This window comes from Rutilus rutilus, assembly GCF_951802725.1.
Source record: "Rutilus rutilus genome assembly, chromosome: 10".
In the NCBI taxonomy this organism is placed as follows: Eukaryota; Metazoa; Chordata; class Actinopteri; order Cypriniformes; family Leuciscidae; genus Rutilus; species Rutilus rutilus.
The window spans coordinates 25532473-25546400 of record NC_140215.1 but is presented as its reverse complement, the minus strand read 5'-3'; the positions used below and the strand labels follow the sequence as shown (position 1 = coordinate 25546400).

General features: G+C 36.2%; 1 protein-coding gene across 1 annotated transcript in view; it reads right to left on the bottom strand.

Annotated features, from left to right (window-relative positions):
• Window positions 1–2459, bottom strand: part of nck2a (NCK adaptor protein 2a) — a 65886-nt gene extending 63427 nt beyond the window's left edge. Inside the window, exon 1 of the mRNA XM_084420727.1 lies at window positions 2270–2459. The gene's annotated coding sequence lies outside the window, so the exon portion shown is untranslated. The remainder of the gene's footprint in view (window positions 1–2269) is intronic.
• Between the last annotated feature and the right edge of the window lie 11469 nt (window positions 2460–13928).

Genomic DNA, 13928 nt, shown 5'->3' with positions numbered 1-13928 from the left:
CGTTGCGCAATGACAGACACAACGTGACACTTACATGAGTTTTGTAAAAGAAAATGCAACCAGAGTTGCTACCGTGTTCAGTCGTCATGCCTTAGATTCCACATTCCTGTCACTGCAAGGCAACACACTGCAAATCACGACTCGTGAAAGAAACGTCAGTAGTGGGTGTGATCAGAGCGAAACTTTGAACCGGTCGAAACTGAAAATCTCCATATTATGCATTCAAATCGATACTCAGTTACTCAGACAAGAAATACAACATTATGTTGAAACGCACACGGTTTTGGAATTTTGTGATTGTGATGGGAATATATTAGCACAAGTACCAGCGCTGTGTAGTAAGTATAAGCATGTAAGCTTTTTCAATCCTCTAAGGATGTTTCTTGAGAAACTATAAAAATAGGATTATTGTCTTCAAAGTAGCCCAGCATTTGAGCCACTTACTCAGTAAGCCGGGCAGGAGAAATCCTGACTGGTGTAAAATTAAATTATCATAATGCTGGTAAGTATGCAAGTACCGAGAGTCTGTGAAAGGGAGACGGAAAGGAATACAGTGTCAAGAACCTGACCGTAAATGTAGAAAATCCACAACAACTCTAAAATCACATGATGCTTCATGTTTACTTTGTGCATGAAAGAAACTATTTTTAAACAAACTCCAGCAATCAGACAGTGGATTAAATTAACTAAATATTTCATTTGGGGGCCCAACTTCTCAAATGACCTTTAACTGTGTCGTAAAATCAACTATTTAAGCATTTTCATTTGCCATCATAGTTTTTTTAACAAGCGATGTCCTCTGTTGAGACTGTGTATTTTGCTGTAGCCTACTTAAGGATCCGCTTCATATACTTCATCAAAACCCAATAGGCAGATTTCACTGAACTTTAACCCCTCTGCTATATCACAAAGTAGAATGTGACTGTTATTAAATTTAGTAACATTGTTTATTGAAACATACAATTTCAATAAAACATGAGATTTCTATGGCAGAAATCCTAATAGAAAACATGAAACAAGGTCAAATTTTACATTAATGCCATAAATTGCATTTAAGTTGTATTAGGGGGAACAGTCACGAAGAGTCATCCAAATTTAATTTAGGCTTTTATTCACATATTAACACTGATCAGCGAACATAGAAGCTCAACCGAACCTGCTTGACGCACAAGAATGAACCTCATTGGTTCTTGCTGAAGCTCAAACGTGCTGCGTAACACGAGAATGAACCTCATTGGTTCTCGCACGTCAAGCGAACATGCTTGAGCTTCCGTTTACCACAACTGATGTGTAAGTTTTTGAATGTTTATGTGAATAAAAGCCTAAATTAAATTTGTTCATCGTTATAAAGAGATTGCGTCTCTTCAGACTATTTGGACTAAACCGCTCAATACATATGGATTCGTTTTACGATCTCTTTATGAACTTTTTCAATCGTCAAAGTGGCAGTTGCATAGCTGTCTATGGAGGGACAGAAAGCTCTCAGATTTCACCACAAAGATCTTCATTTGTGTTCCGAAAAAGAACGACGAAAGTCTTACGGGGTTGAAACGACATGAGGGTGAGTATTTAATGACAGAATTTTCATTTTTGGGTGAATAACCCGTTTAATACCAGTGAAAACAATCACACTTCACATCAAGGTCCAAGTTTCATTCACTTCCAGAGTAGTAGCCTAATGTGCATTTATTGCCATGCTAATTCATTCAAAGCACTCTCACCTCAGTGAATTACATTTATATATATATTTAAACAATAAACAACAATATAGATAATTATCTCTTAAGGCACTGGATATATATGTCAGGGAAAGCTGTTGTTTTACAATGTGGAATGACTCCATGGCGCGAGCACACAACATGTAGAAAATGACAATGGACATTCTCAGCAGCCATCATTTCATTCTTTCTCTAATATGATGTCTCAAAACAAAAACAAACCAAAAGCGGCATTTAAACTGTAGGCTACTATCAATCAACAGATGACTCTCTGTTACACGGATGTGTCAAATCCAGCAACTTTAAGGAGGCGGTTGGGATCTCTATTGTGGCAACAGAGCTGGTAGAGACAAAAGACGAGCGCGAGAGAGACAATCACTCAAAGTGCTCTTGTTTCTTTCTCATTTTGAACTGTAACATATACACCGATCCTCGATATAGAAGCAATAGACGCGTTACTGAACACAGTTTTTGCTAGGAAAGCACACCCAGGCAACTTTAAGCGAGCCTTTATTACTCTAGTTGACATGTTTGTGTGTTCTTTTTCTTACCTTGCAGTAACTCCTGATAGATCGGGCTTTAGGACACGCAGAAAAACACGCTCTCTTTGCAGACTTGGGTAAGACGATGCGTGGAGAATGTAAATCCGTTTCGGTGAGTTTTTGTCCGTGGGCCCAGGCTGCTTCTCTCTCTCTCTCACTCTCTCTAACCCTCGGTCTGTGTTCAACCTCTAGCTCGCTCAGCCAGCAGCGCGAGTCAATGCACGGGTGACGTCACCGCTGCCATGGCACAGCGCGCGCGAGGAGGGAGGCGCGAGAGCTCTGGGGGTGCTGATGATAATGGAGGGGTTGCTCAAATATTATTGAAACATTTACAGTATATTAAATACTAATGAAGTAGGGTAAAGTTTACAAGCATGTGGAAGTTAATACATGAATGAGAGCAGTGCCCTCATGTAATACATTGCAATACATTTAAAATGAAAGTGAAAGATGCATGTGCCTACTAGTAGCCTACAATTATATTTTACAATAAATAAATAAATGATCCGTAATGTAAGGTTTAGACTGTCTATGGTATGACTTACATTATTTTAACAAAAAAAAAAAAGAAAAAAAAGGGGAATATCCACTATTTTTTTATATAGTTATTTTACATTTTGGGATTTTAAATTTGATAATTCCATTTTCCTGCACCTAAAAAAAAAGAAAAAAAAAAAGATAAGATTTCATATGAGAGCCTATACAACGGGGCTAAAGGCACACCTTAAGAAAAATGTGCTTTTCAATCCCATTGTGTATGACTGCAGAAAAAAAAAAAATCATAAAAGTGGTTTGTTTGTTTAAAAATATTAGGCTTGGCTATACATTTATTTATTTATTTATAAACTTGTTCAAAACGATCACTTTAGCAAAGTTTGTACTATTTCCGATTTATTTAAATAAAATTATTATTTTTTTCTCCAATAAATACTGTCATTAAAATGTTAATTTAAAAAATACAGAGACTACATTATTTTAAAAAGTAAAGATTCTGAAAACATTAAATGAGATCCCATAATAATTTAATATAGCTTTACATTAGTAACAAACAAATATTACATTTTATTATATGATATGATTAATATGATATTTTTAAATATGATGGTTTCATTATAAATATGGTGATTAAGGTGCACCATATATTAAGGTGGACACCCAACATAATCAATTATATTTACCATGTGAATCTAACCATGTCATGTCAGCAAATGGAAAAGTCAGCCAGCTGTTTATTATCATGTTAATAATTAACATGTTAATAATTGTGCCTTTAGCCCCAACAGCAGGGGCACCTTTTACCCCAAATACCATACTTTTTCATATTCTTCCGTTATTGAAAAACTGTTGCTTTAATTTCCTTGAACAAAACTGAAAATTATTAAAGGGATACTCCACTTTAAAATGAAAATGCTGTCATCATATACTCACCCTCATGTTGTTTCAAACCTGTATGAATTTCTTTCTTCTGCTGAACAGAAAGGAAGATATTTAGAAGAATGTCAGTAACCAGACAGTTTCTGGTCTCATTGACTTCCATAGTAGGAAAAAATATATACTATGGAAGTCAATGGGGCCCATCAATTCTCTGGTTACCACCTTAAAACTTTATTTTTTTATTATTATTTTTTTTTAATCTTCTTATTGTGTTCAGCAGACAAAAGAAACCAGTTTGGAACTACTTCAGGGAGAGTAAATGATGAAAAAAAATTAAAAAAATTACCTATCCCTGCTGGGCTGAATTGTGTGCCATCTAGTGGTTTAAAAGAGAATAAAGTCAAATGCGCCTTTTACCCCGGTGCGTCTTTAGCCCTGCGGGTTGTCGCAGTGATGCCAGAAGAACCATTCTGTGAAAGAAACTTTCAGTTTCAGTGGACATTTCTTAAAAGACCTTTTTTAATAAAAAAAAAAAAAGAAAAAAAAAAAAACAGACTTTCCACTATGAAGAATCTTTTTGTGCAAAGGAAAGATTCCAAGAGCGTTCAGATTTCTTCATGATACAACATACCATTATTTTTAAGAGTGTACTCTATCAAAACAGAGAGCAAATGATACATGGATGCAATGGATCATGACTCAAAATCATGTGGGTCATGTGGTGACACTGACAGGCTATATCCTTCTACTATTTCCCTTCAAGCTTTTAGTAAAAGCTGTAAATGTTTTCAGCAATGTATCATTGCGTTGAACATTTTTATTCATAGAACTACCGCGTCTGCTGCCAAAACTTGACGGGAACTGCAGACTACACTGTAGTAAAATGTCACCCCATCGTTGTCACATGAAAGAATGACTAAGTCTGATTCACCACTGAGATTTTTATAGTTTCAGGAGATGGGGGGAAAAAAGCACACACATTTATTGGATTTTGATGAGAGTTTCTCTCAGGCTGGAGAACGATGTTTTATTGGCTCAATAATTGACTGCAATGCAATGACCGAAAGTGCTTTCATCTGAGTAGTTTTCTGTGGCAGTTTAATCATGCTTCTTCCCTTTAGTTTGATTAAATCATGCATAAAACAAGTGCTTATTGTGAAAATGCAAGAAATGGACAAAGTTCATCACATTTTGAACTGGAGCTGTAATATTAATGATGGTTAACAAGATAAACGGTGCAAAGAAAGGCCAGTAGGGAACTATGAATATAATATCCTGGAACTAATACAAAAAAAGTCACAAAATTTCACCTATAAGGCTGTTTCTGTTGGGTTGTGACGCAAAATATGGGTGACTTATGCAAAATTACCTTCCACTTAGTAGAATCGTGTCAAATTAAGCAGATGCCAACATGGAGAAATCACTGGACATGTCTACAAAACACAATATGGACTATCTAAACCAATGTATTTATACTGTATACAGCATCTGTGTCTCTCCCGCATGAACTGAGCCAGTCTGCTGTGTTTTAAATTCTCACAACTGGGCATCACGCCTAGTCCTGTGTTTGAAGAACGTCATTGTGATCCTCTGCATGTTACCGACTGAAAACATGGGAAACGGCACATTCCAATCATGGATTTGTGCCTGGCACGTTCTGATTTCACATGGCAAAGCTGCATTCAAAAAATATTTAAGCCTAAATTTAAGATTTAGTTTTAACATAAACTAATAAACTTAATGGGATGCATATGTGTCACATACATTTGTTACATAAATGAAACGGGTAAGATTTCTCTATTCAAACAAATGGTGGCATAGATTTTTTACAAATTTGCATTTGTCTTATTTTATTTAAATACATTAAATATATTTTTTATTTTGGAATCTGGGTAAATATGGTTAGTTAATAAATAGGAACATGGCTAAATTATATGGTTGTGGAACAAACCATGTTCAGTTACTTAAAATGTATGAAATCCCAACAATTTGACATTATTGATGATATATAAACCTGGTAATTGTGTATTTAAGTCATATTCAGTGTATTAGTAAATCTTACCTGTTTTTACATCTTTCATTTATGTATGACTGACAAATATGCATCACATTAGGTTCATTAGTTTGTTGGTCCCACTTTATATTACTGTAGGTGTTCATAACTTACCAACATATTACCAATAACTGAACCATTTGATACAATGCACTTATTGTGTACATAGAAGTTTTTGCATTGCACTTACATAAAAAAAAAAAAAAAAAACTGCATTTAATTACAGCTGTAAATCATTTCTAATTACATCTATAATTACATTGGTAAGCCTTCCCTAACACATTAACCCTTAAACTTACCCATACCACCAAACCTATTCTTAACCTTACCCGTATCCCACACCAAAAGTGGTTGCACTTTCTTTTACAGAATGTGCAAATACGTTTACTCACAATGTACTTACCTAATAAAGTACTGGGTAACATGCGGTAACTACATGGGTTAAGGTTAGGGGTAGGTTCACCCATACAGAAAAAAAAATATATATTGAAATATATTTTAAAGTGTCAAAAATATATGTGGCATATATTCCAAATACATATTTGCATTGTTGTTCACTTATATTTATCATTTTGAAATATATTCTGAAATATAACAAAAATATATGATGTTAAATGTGAAATATATTTACATTTATAACATGTAATGTAAAATATATGACAAAATATATGGTCATAAAATGTTTAGCTTGCTAAAGAAGGGTCGAAAATGTATTTTGATCATAGTAATTCCTCTACCTTTTCCCCTGTACACAACAGTAGGCTACCATATTTCACTACTGTATTATGACACACAGCTATAATAAATACTGTACTTACATTTAAATGACTGCAATGTAAAATGACAGATAGTTGCTTTCCTAGGACTATTAGGCCATATTAGGTGGCACGTACCTAACACTGAGTGCAAGTATTAGATTTATTGTTGTGTTTTATTTACATCTTTCCTGAAGTCATTTAAATATTGAAAATATGCACAATATTTATGATGCAAGTATAACAGTGACACTCCAACAGTGAAGTACACTTAATAGAACTCAGTGTCTAACACTGCATACACACACTATTAAATAACTGTATTCAATTCTGTAAAAATAATTCAAATAATAGTATTTCATATACAATATATACATTTTTTGTACATTTATATACAATTTATACATTTACAATATATACATTATATACGCATATACATCCAATACACCATGTTCAAAAAAATATTAAAAAGTTAAAACATATATGAACATATATGTTGTTAGTAAATATATTGACATATAAATATATTCACATATTTAACTAAAATATATTTATATATATTTCAAATATATTTCTTTTGTGTATGGGCAGGGTTAGTACCTAGTTCTTGCATTTATTATAATAAGTGCATAGTATGTACATGGGGAACAGGACTGTAAAATAAAGTGTTACCTTGTTTTGCAATACAACATGCACACAATAAGTACATTGCACTAATTTTTTGGTCACCTAATATAAAGTGTGACCAGTTTGTTTATGTTAAAACTGTGCCATTCAAATACATAATCTTAAATTTTGGTGTAAACATATGTCTAATATTCTGTTGTGCTGCCAAAACACCGACCCACTGAGGCATGGACTCTACAAGACCCCTGAAGGTGTCCTGTGGGATCTGGCACTGAGACATTAGCAGCAGATCCTTCAAGTGCTGTAGGTTGCGAGGCGGAGCCACTGTGGATCAAACTTCTTGGTCCAGCACATCCCACAGATGCTCAGTTTGATAAAGATCTGGGGAATTTGGAGGCCAGGGTAAGACCTTGAACTCTTCATCATGTTCCTCAAATCATTCCTGGATGATGTGTGCAATGTAGCAGGGGGCTTTATCCTGCTGGAAGAGGACACTTCCACCAGGGAACACACCTGTCATAAAGGAGTGTACCTGGTCTGAAACAATGTTTAGGAAGGTGGCACGTGTCAAACTGACGTCCACATGAATAGCCAGACCCGGGGTATCCCAGCAGAACATTGCAGAGCATCACACTTCCTCCAGCGGCCTGTCATCGTCCCACAGTGGATCCTGGTGCCATCACTTCCCCTGGTAAACGGCGCACATGTACATGGCTGTCCACATGATGTAAAAGAAAACAGGACTCATTGGACCAGGCACTCTGATTTATTATTACATATTAATATTTTGCATAAAGGATAAGCATCAATTAAAAACAATTATTGTAACACACCTACTTATTCTTTTTTTTTTTTTTTTTTTTTTTTTTAAAGAAATAGTGTGCAGTTTTCAGTCAGTAGTAAGCTAATATGCCATTCTGGCTTTGAATATTACCCTGCTTCATCAACAGGGCACAGCTGCATCTATAGCCTTGCGTGGCGTATTTATCAAACTAGCCTGCATAAACAGGTTACTGTATATGCTGTTTCAGCAAACACTGGTGAGCCTATAAGAACACTGATGGCAAGCTGGATATAATAACTACTCGATTTTACTGAGACTTATATATATATATATAGCCTTCTCTGCAGGGTTTTCGAGTCTGTTTGATGGCCATTTTAATGATAGTGTGACAGCCTAAGTTTACCAACAAAGAATGACAATGACTCGACCTCAAATAGAAAATCAATTTCAATAATAGAAGTGGTTTGGATGTTGTCATTCCTCTAATGGGAAGACAACAAAGTAATTGAGGTCAATTATCCAGTGTTTTCTCTGTGTGATGAATTATTGGGCTGTGCACAGAAGCAAAGTAATTCAAGTGACAAAGTTGACTGATTAATGAGATCATTTGCAGATTAGGAAAGAGTGCATTTCTCACAATTAAGACCCATTAAATGCAGTCATGATTAATAGTTTCGAATGAATTTATCTTTAAATGTTTGGCTAGTGGTTACCTTTGTTTGTTAACATCTACAGGTAGTAGGCTACTGTCTGTTTCAGCAGAAGTGGAGGTCTTCTACAAAATTCAGAACATCCCTATAATTATGGAAATGAAAGGTGACAGATTATGTACACTAGCATCAAAACGAGTGTTTCCATTAATGAACTCGGTGTGCATTAAAAATGTACACTAGCATCAAAACGAGTGTTTCCATTAATGAACTCGGTGTGCATTAAAAGCTGCTCTTAGGCAGAAGGGGATTATGGGAATTGAGGAGAATTTTAAAGGAGATTGGAGTACATTAACTGAAAAGTCAACAAGCCAAACACTATCATGGAGAATTAGACTAGAGATGAGATTTTCGGGTTGGTTAAATGAGCAAGGAAATAAAAAGATACAACTATCGACGTAGGCTATATAATATCATCTTATTGATATGACAGGGGTGATATTTTGTGATGTTTTAGCGCCCCCAAGTGATTGATGATGGTTTTACAGCGTGCAATTGCACCAACAGAGGGAGCTTTCAGTTGTGACCACAGACACTGTTTTGAATCGTTTCTACATATTTGCACATTTAGCTTACTATTCGGAGGGGCAAATAAGTTTTATCTACTTAATGGCAGGTAATGTGTCTTTGTTTTGTGGGATTTGGTTAAGCTGTGCTGTAGTCTAATAAATATACCGGAGCTGCAGCTACCACAACAAAACTAGCCTTGACTGTAACAGTTGAGACCGTGACCGTGTTCCTATGCAGTTTGGACAAAGACATAGAATCAAATTGTGTGTTTTGGAACATTATAATGAAGAATCAAAGGCCAAAAATGTAATTCCGGTGCCAGTGTTTTTAATTCATGAACTCACATGCTTCTTGTTATCCTGGTGTAAAATCACAGTCAAATTATTGATAAGAAACAGTTTAGGTATAGGCTACTTTCCTTTTCCAGCCCCTCGAACATGAACAGTAATGCTATTGACTGTGGCACATTCTGATAATTGGCTATGAGAAAATTATTTTGAGATGTAATTGTTGTTGTCTAGTATTTTGCTCTTCTTTTGGTCAGTTATACTCTTAACTGTTCTTTTGAGCTGATTGTCTGGCCTGTAATTTTCCGTCCCAAAGTTTCTTTTCCCGGATGGACCTGAGCCAACGTCTATTCTTGTGAACTTTAATATAATTTCAAAATCAGCTACTGCATAAATATTCCTCTTTGAATGCCTTCAATTGTTCTCTAAAAATGGTAAAAGAGAATCACAAGGATTCATAAAGACAGAGGAACATTGTTATCCTTTAATCACTAGCACACGATTCATGATTGTACCTGATTTTTTTTCCACATTGTTGTCGGTAAGAACTGGCAGGATATGGTGTCACATATTTCTTAAGAGACTTGCTCAACCTACCAGTGAAGAAACTGTTTTTCTCTCCTGCTGGGATCCACCTGTTTCTTTCTAATTTCGCATGGAAGAGTGCTGCATTTATGGGGAAAGGGAGAATAGAAAAAATGGGGACTCTTTGCACCCTGGGAGAGTTGAATGGGGTTGTTCAACAAAGCCCAGACACAGAGAAGTGAATTCCAGTCTCCATGGCAGTCCCTTTGTTAAGACTATGAGATAAAACTAATAAAACTATTGTTTCAAGCCAGAGGATGCATCATTAAAGTAGTAAATGTATCTGTGCAGAAAATGACATAAGTTAATTGCACAATTACTTGTGAAGTACTATAAAATAGAGGAATATGAGATTAAATATAAAAATGCTAAATCAATTTGAGTGGATGTGACTATAAAAGGCTTCCAAAACAAAATGTAACATTCAGTATTATGTTAAATGGTCTGTATGTAGATTTCAGAAACCCTTATTCGCGAAACTGGTGGCCGTTAAAGGGGACCAATTATGCAGAATTCACTTTTACATTTGAACATGAATGTGTGTCGGCAGTGTGTGTACACAACCACACTATAATGGTAAAAATCCACCTACTCTTTTTTTAATCCCCATAAATTATAAGCAGTGTCTCAGAACAAGCCATTTGCAGATTCTAGATATCGTGACGTCACATTGCACAGGCCCCACCCACAACTCCTGACGGACTCTCCCCTATTAGCATAGACCTTGTCCTGAGTGAGCTGTACAGAGTCCACCATGTTTATCACTTCGCCAGAGCATTTAACAGACCTTGTCCTGAGTGAGCTGTACAGAGTCCACCATGTTTATCACTTCGCCAGAGCATTTAACAGCACCAGGTAAAACATGTATTCTTATTAAAGCTACAAAAGTTATTCAGTCAAGAACAGTGAGTGATTTTCTGTTATTCTTTTGTTGTTTGATTCATATTAACACATATATAGCAGCAGGTAGGCTACTGTTTATTGCGCTGCTTTCAATTTAATACACACATCTAATATACACATGTGATTTCTTTAGTTTACGTTCACAGACATAACCGAATGTGAACTGTTGTTTATGTGAACTTTGTGTGTTTTTGACACAAGTTTAAGCGCAATAAGACGTGAAAGAGAACTTAGTTTAATACTCACAGGACACGCCGTCTGACATCCAGCATTCTGTGTGCGTGCTTCGGATGTGTTCGCTCAGAAAACCATATATCAGAAGTTAAGAATGAAATGGCTTTAAAACACATGCAGATAAAAAAATAAAATAAAAAACAATGTCAAGTGAGCGTGACCGTGAAATAATCAAGTTAGAGATGATAATCAAAACCAAACAGATGTTTAACAGAGGCATGAGCTGCAAAGGCACAGCCCTCTTCTGGAAAGCGGGATGGGGAGCAGCAGCTCATTTGAATTAATGCGGAAAAAAACGGCATGTTTTTGCTTCCACTCAAAAATTGGCATTTACAACATAGTATAATAAATGATCTGTGGGAGCTCTATTTTGAGCTGAATCTTCACAGACACATTCTGGGGACAACTGAAACTTATATTACATCTTGTAAAAAGGGGCACACGTAACATGCAAGAGACTGATTCAAAGCACTGATATATTCATGGAAAAGTTCTTTTTCGTTCTTTGCTTAGAAGTAAAAAGAACTTGGAAATACCTTTGCAGCGATACTATTGACAAACGTCCCAAAGCCATCCACGCTGCTGAGAGCTTTTTTTTAGATGAGTAGCCTATGTAAATAAAATATGTGCAAACAAGCAAAAATCATAGCGATGAGAAGTCAGCAGGTCAGAAAGCATCTGATCATAGAGATGTGGATGTTTGCACCAGCTCTGCAATTCATCTACAACATGTCGACAGATGAGGTCATTAAAGTTATGATTGATTATAAAAATATACGTGTTACGTTTGTATTAAAGGTATTGCGGAGGATTTTCTTTTTCCAGGTGGATCATCAAGACTATTGGTCCTCCTAGTTGTCAATCATTCTGGTGATATGTTTACGTAAGGCCGTCGTACGTGCTCGTCCCTAGGTAGTTTTCGCTTTCTGCGCATGCGCACTTTCAGGTGTATATGTGTGGTGAGCTACGGTTTCAGCCATTCATTGAAGCTCGCCCGTTCTCACCGGGTTTTTTCAAAATGTCTGAGGGTCGCAAGAGAAAAAGTGTCTACGAATTGTATGACAAGAAGAGAAAGGCCTCTGAAGAAAGAAACAAGACCAGAGTGTTTTTGGGAGAATATTTCACACGCTGGCGTGCGCTAAAAGCACAGGTTGGGCTTCCCACTGATGCCTCAGTCGCGAAGTTTCTACTCGACAGGTAAAGTTTGGCATGGTATTTGGAGAAATCCATTTAAAATCACTGCTAGTAAAAGTTAATGTAAGCTATGATTAGCGATGCTAGCCCTGGCACAAGTCACGCACAGTGCAGACACGGTAAACATCTCAATTTGTCTAAAGTAATTATGACCAAATGGTAAAAGGTATCACGCTGAAATGTTCTAAAACCTTGTGTGTTCATTTTTGATAATTCCAATGTGTTCACATAGTATTTATTACACAAATGCAACAAGCTACTTCTCCATTGCAGATCATGTCTTGAGTCCTCACTCAATCGATCAGTATAATAAGTAAATAAAACTCGGAAGGGCATTTGACATTTTGTCTTGCATGAATGTTTTTGAGTTAGAGTGTTTTTGGGAGAATATTTCATACGCTGGCGTGCGCTAAAAGCACAGGTTGGGCTTCCCACTGATGCCTCAGTCGCGAAGTTTCTACTCGACAGGTAAAGGAAAGTAGGCTTGTATGCAACTTGTAAACAGAGCGTGCACGAGGAGAACTAGGCTCGTGCATGCTCTCTCGTGCACACGTTTAATAGGCGTTCCCTCTCGGGAGCAGGTAGTGTTGCGCATGTGCATTTTTTCAAAAAGTGGAGAGGGTGGTTCTTTTCTAAAATTCGGGAAAATCCTCCGCTATACCTTTAAGGGTTTTTGATATGTATTTAACTCTGCGTTGAGTATTGTTATTTTGTATGTGCTCTGTCCCTCTCCATCACTCTGCTTGCCTTGTAGTTAAGCCACACCTGATCAAGGGGAACAACTGTAACTCTAATCCAAACATTCGACTTATATATTGAACAACTTTTGACCAGTAAGCCCTAATTACAGAACAGTCCCAAATGCAATGAATATATACTTGCTTGGGTCAAATTGACTTCTAAGGAGCGGTGTGATGTGCATTCTATAATCCTGAGCTGAACAGATCTGGCCCTGTTGCAAATAGAGATCTTATTCACCTGACTCCAGACCCGCTCCAAATCCTCCTCTGTTATAGTCAATTGTAACTCACCCTCATAATCTTCTAAGTCCTTGCGTGTTCGCCACTTCATACGCAAAGGGCGTTAAAAAATTAAGAGATCTGCTTACTCAACGGGCGATTTAAGATAATCTTCTCAATAGCCAACATGGAGGGGTTAGTGACAAGGACAGTACTTTTAAAAATATAATCCCTGCTTTGGAGTAATCTGAAAACCGTGAGTCTGGGCAGCTTGCGTTTTATAACCAAGTCTTCAAAAAATAATAGGGAACCTTCATTAAACAAATCAATTAGTCTACACTGTTAGACTTTTCAAGGGTTTTTTACAGTAACTTACTGGCAACACTGTTGCCAGTAAGTTACTGTAATTAAGAGTTACAGTACCAAACCGTATTTCAGTTTTGTGTAATACAGTGCATTACTGTAAAAACGAAGCTAATCAGTACAGTGCATTACTGTAAAAACTAAGCTAATCAGTACACTACTGTAATTATTTTTATTTGTACTAAATATAAATTAGATTTGATCATTTTGATATATGATTCATTTTATTTTTATCCTACATAAGTACTACTTTCATACAAACCAATCAGACAAAGTTATCACAAAATACCATTTTTTTATTTAAAACATTTCATATCACAAAATAAACAT